Raw genomic sequence first — 8332 nt, 5'->3', positions numbered from 1 at the left:
GAAAATAAAAACAAAAGTAAACAAATGGGACCTAATGAAACCTAAAAGCTTTTGCACAGCAAAGGAAACCATAAATAAGATGAAAAGACAACCCTCAGAATAGGAGGAAGTATTTGCAAACGAAGCAACTGGCCAAGGATTAATATCCAAAATTTACAAGTAGCTCATGCAGCTCAATATCAAAAAACAAACAACCCAATCCAAAAATGGGCGGAAGACCTAAATAGACATTTCTCCAAAGAAGACATACAGATGGCCAACAAATGCATGAAAAGATGCTCAACATCACTAATCATTAGAGAAATGCAAATCAAAACTACAATGAGGTATCACCTCACACCGGTCAGAATGGCCATCACCAAAAAAATCTACAAACAAATGCTGGAGAGGATGTGGAGAAAAGGGAACCCTCTTGCACTGTTGGTGGGAAAGAAAACTGATATAGCCACTATTGAGAACAGTATGGAGGTTCCTTAAAAAACTAAAAATAGAACAACCATATCACCCAGCATTCCCACTACTGGGCATATACCCAGAGAAAACCATAATTCAAAAAGACACGTGCACCCCAATGTTCACTGCAGCACTATTTACAATAGCCAGGACATGGAAGCAACCTAAATGTCCATCAACAGAGGAATGGATAAAGAAGATGTGGTACATATATACAATGGAACATTACTCAGCCATAAAAAGGAACGAAATTGGGTCATTTGTAGAGATGTGGATGGACTTAGAGACTGTCATACAGAGTGAAGTAGGTCAGAAAGAGAAAAGTAGATATCATATATTAACACATATATGTGGAATCTAGAAAAATGGTATAGATGATCTTATTTGCAAAGTAGAAATAGAGACACAGCCGTAGAGAACAAACGTATGGATACCAAGGGGGAAACGGGGTGGGTGGGATGAATTGGGAGATTGTGACTGACATATATATACTATTGATACTATGTATAAAATAGATAAATAATGAGAACCTACTGTATATCTCAGGGAACTCTACTCAATGCTCTGTGGTGACCTAAATGGGAAGGAAATCCAAAAAAGAGGGGATATATGTATATGTATAGCTGATTCACTTTGCTGTACGGTAGAAACTAACACAACATTGTAAAGCAACTATACTCCAATAAAAATTAATTTTAAAAAAGCTATAAAAAAAAGAATTGCATATTTAAGTCTTTGGTTCGGTACTCAGACAAATCCAGACTCTGCCCCCTACCAAGTAGGTCATATTGAAGAAGTTACCTGGCCTATCTTAGGCTTTATCATCTGTAAGATGAGAATGATAGTAACTGCTATCTTATAAACTTGTTTGAGATTAAATATGATTTAATACATGTAAAATCCCTTAGTAAATTCTTTTAAAAAATATTAGCCACTGCTAATATTATTATTTGTGGGAAAGCCACAATCTTACTATGTGACTTTGAGCAGTTAATTTCCTGCTCTGGGCCTCATTTTCCTGATTAATAAACTAACGGGATTGGATGGGTCTCTGTCATGGTCTTTTCCAAGTCAAACAACTTTTTATTCAAAGAGAGTCAGATCCAAGCAATGCCTATAGAGTATCAAGTGGGAAATACTCCCTTCCTTTGGGGCTATTTCTATTCGTCAGAAAGACCAGAGGCACAAGGGGATAAAATAAATAGAAAAGGAGAATTTAACATTCTTTTTTGTTCTTCTTCTTCCACATTACTAGAAAACAAAAGCATTACAAAGGCAGTGGGAAACACCAGGACTATCTCTCTTCTCCTGTAATCATCCTCTCAGGACTGGGAGTAGAATCTAACTCTAGTCTAATGTCTATATCCTCTCATTCTGTTTGACCCCAGACTTTGAAGTCAGAGAGGCCTGGGTTTGATTGAGCAAGTATGGGTAAATGAGAGATAATGATACCAGTCCTGCAGGACCAATTGAGATAAGGTATATACCCTGTACATAGAAGGGGCTCAATCAGTGGTAATTCCTGTGGTGGTACCCAGTCCCAAGTACCAAGTAGCCAAGCAGTGGTGGCAGTGTTTTTTTCCTAGAAAAGCCCCCACGGTGTACTTGGTCATGGTTTTGGCTACATTCATTTTGGATTCTTGCTCTCTGGCCCTCCTGGAGAGTCTGAGAGTTTCCTAAAACCCTTTCAAAAATTCCTTTGCTACTTAAATGAGCCAGAGTGGATTCTGCTGTCTGCAACGCAGAACCAGGACTGTAATAGCTTCTGTCAGCCACCACGTTTTATAAATCATTTGGTCTAAATCCCAAAAGAAGAGTTTTATTGGAAAGAAGCTTTAGTCTACCCATGCAGCTCAGCTCCTATCCTTGACTCTATCGAATATGGATTCAAATTCTGCCCTAGTCAACTTGTGTGTAAATTGTCTTCTCAGCTCAACAGAAGCCCCTTAGAAACAGAGGCAGCCTGTTGAAGCCCAGTGGAAAATGACCAGAGGAATGAGTGGGGATGAGGAGATAAGGTCCTGAGTCCACCACTGAAAATCCATGTAGCCCAAGGCACATCTTTTCAATACTGTGGGCCTTGGTTCCCCAGTCCGTGAAATGGGAAGATAGCATCTAGCCCAGGGAACTGATAAGAAATCAAAAGGACAAATAGATATGAAGACCCCTTGTCAACTGAAGACCTAAGGGACACTTTAAATAGTGTCTTTTTCCATCTACCTCCCATGAAAGGCAGGGACTGGGTCAGACTTTCCTCTTTCTGGACACTTAGCTTGGTGATCAAGTCTCTCAGACCAGGGGCAGGGCCAAAACATGAGTCATATCGCCCTCTGGTGGATTTAAAGGGAAAGGGTATGGTTTTCAAATGGGTGACAAAGCTACAAAAACAGAACTCACAGAATTCTAAAATTCCAGAACTGAAAGGGCTCTTTGAGACCCTTTAATCTAACATCCTTATTTAAATATGGTACACTAATAAAGGGCCAAGAGGAAAAGTGACTTTCCTGAGGTCACACCAAGAACAAAGGTCAGAGCCAGCCCCTAATGACCATCCAGAGCAGAGGTCATCCTCTCTGACATGAAACACAGAAACCCTCAGTGGTCAGTGTCCACATGACCTTGAACCCTCGGCACAGCTCAGCTATGCTGTCAGCAAGTAGAGCTTTAGCTGAACTCTGACCAAGATTGGGTAATTTCCCCACTCAGTTATACTGTCAAAAAGTTTTACTTCTTTTTAAAACCTACCACGTCAATGTTTTGATTTCAATACAAACAAACCAAGCTCTAACTATGGCAACTTCTTAGAAACTTAGAAAATATTCTCGAGCATGACTGGATAACTCTAAGAGAAAAGAACAGCAGAATGTCTGATTTTTCCATTAACTAGAGAAACCCTTTTTTTCAGACACCAATCTCTCCCACAGGTGATTGTCTATGAAGATAGAACAGTCCAGAGGAATTGAATGCAAATCACCTTCACATCAACACAACTGCCAACCTGAGTTTGACTTATATAAGACGCCACATTCTAATGGTGCCCAATTAGTCATCGTAATAAATGCTAAAAGAAGTGGGTGATGTTGGGTCTTTGCAATGGAGAGAAAAGTTCCCATTCAAGGCAATTCTTAGAAGTCTTATTTTTAGCCTCTAAATCCCTTTGGAACCTGAACCAGCCACAGGGAAGACTTCATTCAAGGTAGGGCTCAAATAAGCCACCTGAGTTCTGTCCCCAGAGAGAGCAGGTGGGACTTTGAGTGAGTCACCCTCCCCCCAGCTCTCTCATGGGTAGCAGGGGGCCATCCAGTAGGTCCTGCCAGCCTTGCAGGGTTACTGAGAGGATCTAGTGGACTTCATCCCAGCTCACACATTTTAATCCCCCACACGGAATAGCCTGAGTATTCATACCATGTCTAGACAGGATCCTGAAGCTTAGCCTGATTCAATCCTCTATCTATTATTTTTACTCAACAATAACAATATCTGGTATTGAGTGATTACAGTAACACTATTCTAAGAGGTTCACATGGCTTAACCCAACTCCCACCAAAACTCTATACAGAAGGCACTATTAATTATCCCCATTTTCGAGATAGAAAAATTGAGGCTCACAGAGGCTAAATAACTCATCCAAGATCAAACAGCTAATAAGTGAAAGAGTCAGAATTTGAAGCCAAGTCCACCTGACTTCATAGTCCATTCTCTTAAATCCAACCCCACTCGGAAGGTTATCTTTACCATCCATTAGCTAAATCCTAGTAGGGAGTGGGACTTCAATCCAGAATTGAAGGTCAAAGTCACAAAAGGTGGGCTTCGCTGGTGGTGCACTGGTTGAGAGGCTGCCTGCCAATGCAGGGGACACGGGTTCGAGCCCTGGTCTGGGAGGATCCCACATGCCGCGGAGCAACCAGGCCTGTGAGCCACAACTATTGAGCCTGCGCGTCTGGAGCCTGTGCTCCGCAACAAGAGAGGCCGCGACAGTGAGAGGCCCGCGCACGGCGATGAAGAGTGGTCCCCGCTCGCCGCAACTAGAGAAAGCCCTCGCACAGAAACGAAGACCCAACACAGCCAAAAATAAATAAATAAATAAATAAATTTATTTAAAAAAAAAAAAATCACAAAAGGTTCTGTTTCAGTTTGAGCCCAGTGTCCTCCCAAAGGCACCTCTAAACTGAATTCCCATGCTCATTCTAAGCATTTTTGTCCTCACTCTGTTTCCTTCTAGCAACATAAGTATATATCTATAATAACAGCCAGATAGGAAGGGACACCACGTTGGGAGCCCATTAGGTGTTTCCTCCTTCTGAAGGCAATATGAAATTTTTAGGAAGAATAAAGGCTTTGGAGTAAGACAGGCCTGGATTTCAGACCCAACTCTGCCATCTCTGCTACCTGCTTGTCCTTGGATATTCACAGTGGTCCCCCCTTATCCATGGCGGATACGTTCCAAGACCCCAGTGGATGCCTGAAACCACTGATAGTACTGAACCCTTTTTCTGTTCATGTCTTCCACCCACAAATTTAATGCCTTTTCCATCTTGACTAAGTACTTATCACACACTGTGGCCGTAACTTCTGCAGTCTGAGGTGCTACAGCAAAACTAGCACAAATTTCTTTTTCCTTCTTCACAATTTCACAGGTAAGATTCTGTCTTACCATAGATCTTAGCAATGTCAGCGTATGATTTTTTTTTCCTTGTTAAGTCAGGAACTTTCTCCTTTTCACCTATAGGAATCACTTTACAGTTTCTCTTTGGCAGATCCAAATTGCCAGCATTACTCCTCTTGTGCTTTGAGCCACTATTAAGTAAAATAAGGGTTCCTTGAACACAAGCACTGTGATACCATGACAGTCAATCTGATAACCAAGAGGTGCTACTAACTGACTAATAGACGGGAATGAGAATGGCTGGACAAAGGGATGATTCACATCCTGGGCAGATTCACGTCCTGGGCAGGTCAAGGCAGACAGCTCGAGTTTTTATCACATTGAAGTCTAAAACTTATGAACTGTTTATTTCTGGAATTTTCCGTTTAACATTTTTGGATCATGGTTGACCATGGGTAACTGAAACCGTTGAAAGCAAAACCACAGATAAAGTGGGGATTACTGTATTCCCTCTGGGCCTCATTCTCATCTTGGAAAATGTGGATAATAACATCAACATTATACTGTTGTTATGAGAATTAGTTCAAACCCATCTATGAATACCTAGCAGTGTCTGGCAGGCACACAGTAAGCATACAAAACATAGTGGCAATTAGCAGACAATCAGCCTGCATTCAGAGACTTATTTTCTTCCTATGCCAACCCAGTAGCAAGAGGTGACGGTGGACATCTGGGTAGGAGGATGCACACCTGTGACCTGCAGCATCACAGTGAGATGTGCATTGGCTTTAGATGGATTCCCAGTTCTGCCATGTTAAGCAGATTGCTTAATTTTGCTGAGACTCAGTTTTCTTCCCCATAAAGAGAGGCAATAAATCCTCATTATATTTTATGTATCTTCATGATACTTACCATCCAGTCAGGAAACCAGGGTACAGACATAAAAATAAAAGGAAGATTAGAGCATCTCAAATAAAAAATGTTAGAAGTCCTTCAATGATGTAAGCTACTGAGTTAAATATTCTGAACTACCTTTATTTATTTTAAGAAATGAGATATTTATAAGAAATACTAATAATACAATAAAATATCAGCCCTCTGGATGTCCTAAAACTGGGGTGTTATAGTTAAGATATTTAGATTGTTTCAGACAAAAGAAATCCATTTGTTTAATTTTAATCAAATAGAGTAGAATTATTTTCAAGAATATTTCACATTTCTACACATTCTTTAAATTTTTTTAATTGTAAAAGCATCATAAATACACAAGAGAGATTCTTGCAATATACAAAAAGAGGCGTGCACAAGAATGTTCAAAACAAGATTGTTTATAACAGAAAACTGTAAAGAATTCAAATGTCTACCAACTGAGAATGATTAAATTTATAGAGCATTGATACAATAAAAAAACTACATAGCAAGAAAAAATGAAATTAAAGCTATAAGCAGCATGGATGAATCCTCAAAGCATAATATTGAATGAAAAGAACCAATTCATGGAACAATGCATGTAAGCGTTATACCACTTTTATAAAATTCAAAGCAAGCAATCCTAAATTAGATAATGTTTAGGGATACATAGAGAAGTAGTGAAGCCATATTTAAAAAAAAATTTTTTTTTTATTTTATAGTAGTGATTACTGCTGAGAAATATGTGAAGGAATACGATTAGGGAGCAATATATGGGTCAATTCAATAGTTTTGGAAAAGTTCCCTGCTGGGTGGTAGGGTCACCTATTTGAATATAATTTTTCTTAATTTACTATATTTATAGTTATAATTATAGATACACACATGCATATGTATAATATTATCTATAACAATGTTACATAATAACACTTTTAAACCCCATGCTATTCAATACTGGGCCAGAAATCTGATTCCCTTGCTCCTGATCCTGTACTGTTAATGTCTTAGGAAATTTTTCTTATGTCTATTCTCTGAGTAGATTGTACTTCTCAGTTACTTATTAAAAAAGATGTCCACTAAGGATCTGAGAGTAAGGCTGTAAACTTAATTACAGGAAGAAAGCAATACACAAAGGCAACTCTGTATCTGTCCCTCAAAGGTCAAGTGATAGAGGGTGGAGAATGGAATAGCACTGGATACCAGGGATGACATATCAACACTCAGAAGGAGGATATGAGTTAACACCTATTCCAGGGCTATCAGGACTAGTTTATTTCCACAGGCCACGAGTGGACAGAACTGCATTCCCAAAGAGTTCAATGCACTCTCCTGTGCTATAAGCCGGTCAAAGAAAAGTCACTGAATTCGTTTGCCCAGGCTGCCATAAAAAAAAAAAAAAAAAGTACTACAAAAGCATCATAGACTGGGTGCCTTAAACAACATAAATTTATTTTCTTACAATTCTGGAGCCTAAAAGTCAAAAAAAAAAAAAAAAAAGGTGTTGGCGGAGTTGTTTCTTCTAAAGGCCTTTCTGCTTGGCTTGGAGATTGCTATCTTCACCCTGTGTCTTTACATGGCCTTCCTCTGTATGTATGTGTCCTAATCTCCTCTTTATAAGAAAACAAGTCCTATTGGATTAGGGTCCACTTCAATGACCTCAATTAACCTTAATTACCTCTTTAAATGTCCTATCTCCAAATACAGTCACATTCTGAAGTAGTGAGAATTAGGACTTCAATATATGAATTTGGGGGGGGACACAGTTCAGCTCATAACAGTCACCAGGGGTTCTTTGGAAAATGACAGGCTTGATTATATTTCAAATTAGCCCAGTGTTGTCCAAGAAAACTTTGCATAATGATGGAAATGTTTTCTCTCTGCGCTGTCCAAAAAGGTAGCCCTATGTAGCTTGCTACTGAGCACTTGAAATGTGGCTAGTGTAACTGAGGAACTAAATATTTTATTTTTATTAATTTTAATCAATACTAATTTTAGTTTTACTTGTCACATGTGGCTAGCGGCTACCATTTTGGACATCTTCAGGATCAGACAGAGCATGAGCACAGGGGAGGCATACATCTGACAGACTGGGAAAGATCAGAATATCAGATTAGAAGGACTTTTTAGAGGACCTTCAGGCAACCCACCCACTGCCCAGAGAACTGTACCCCAGACAGAAAGAACATTTGGTCCAGGGTCCTAGAGAAGTATGACAATCCTCATGGTAGATTTATCTGTTATTCTTTCTTTCCTTCACTGAAATTCTTCTTTGACATCCTCAGAGCATTAGTTCCAGACACTTGTTCTATGTTCCCTTACCAATAACTAGCAGCCCTTATGTCATCCTGCAAAACACCATCTCCC

Source organism: Balaenoptera musculus, chromosome 6 (genome assembly GCF_009873245.2).
Source record: "Balaenoptera musculus isolate JJ_BM4_2016_0621 chromosome 6, mBalMus1.pri.v3, whole genome shotgun sequence".
Taxonomy (NCBI): Eukaryota; Metazoa; Chordata; class Mammalia; order Artiodactyla; family Balaenopteridae; genus Balaenoptera; species Balaenoptera musculus.
This window is presented reverse-complemented; position numbering follows the sequence as displayed.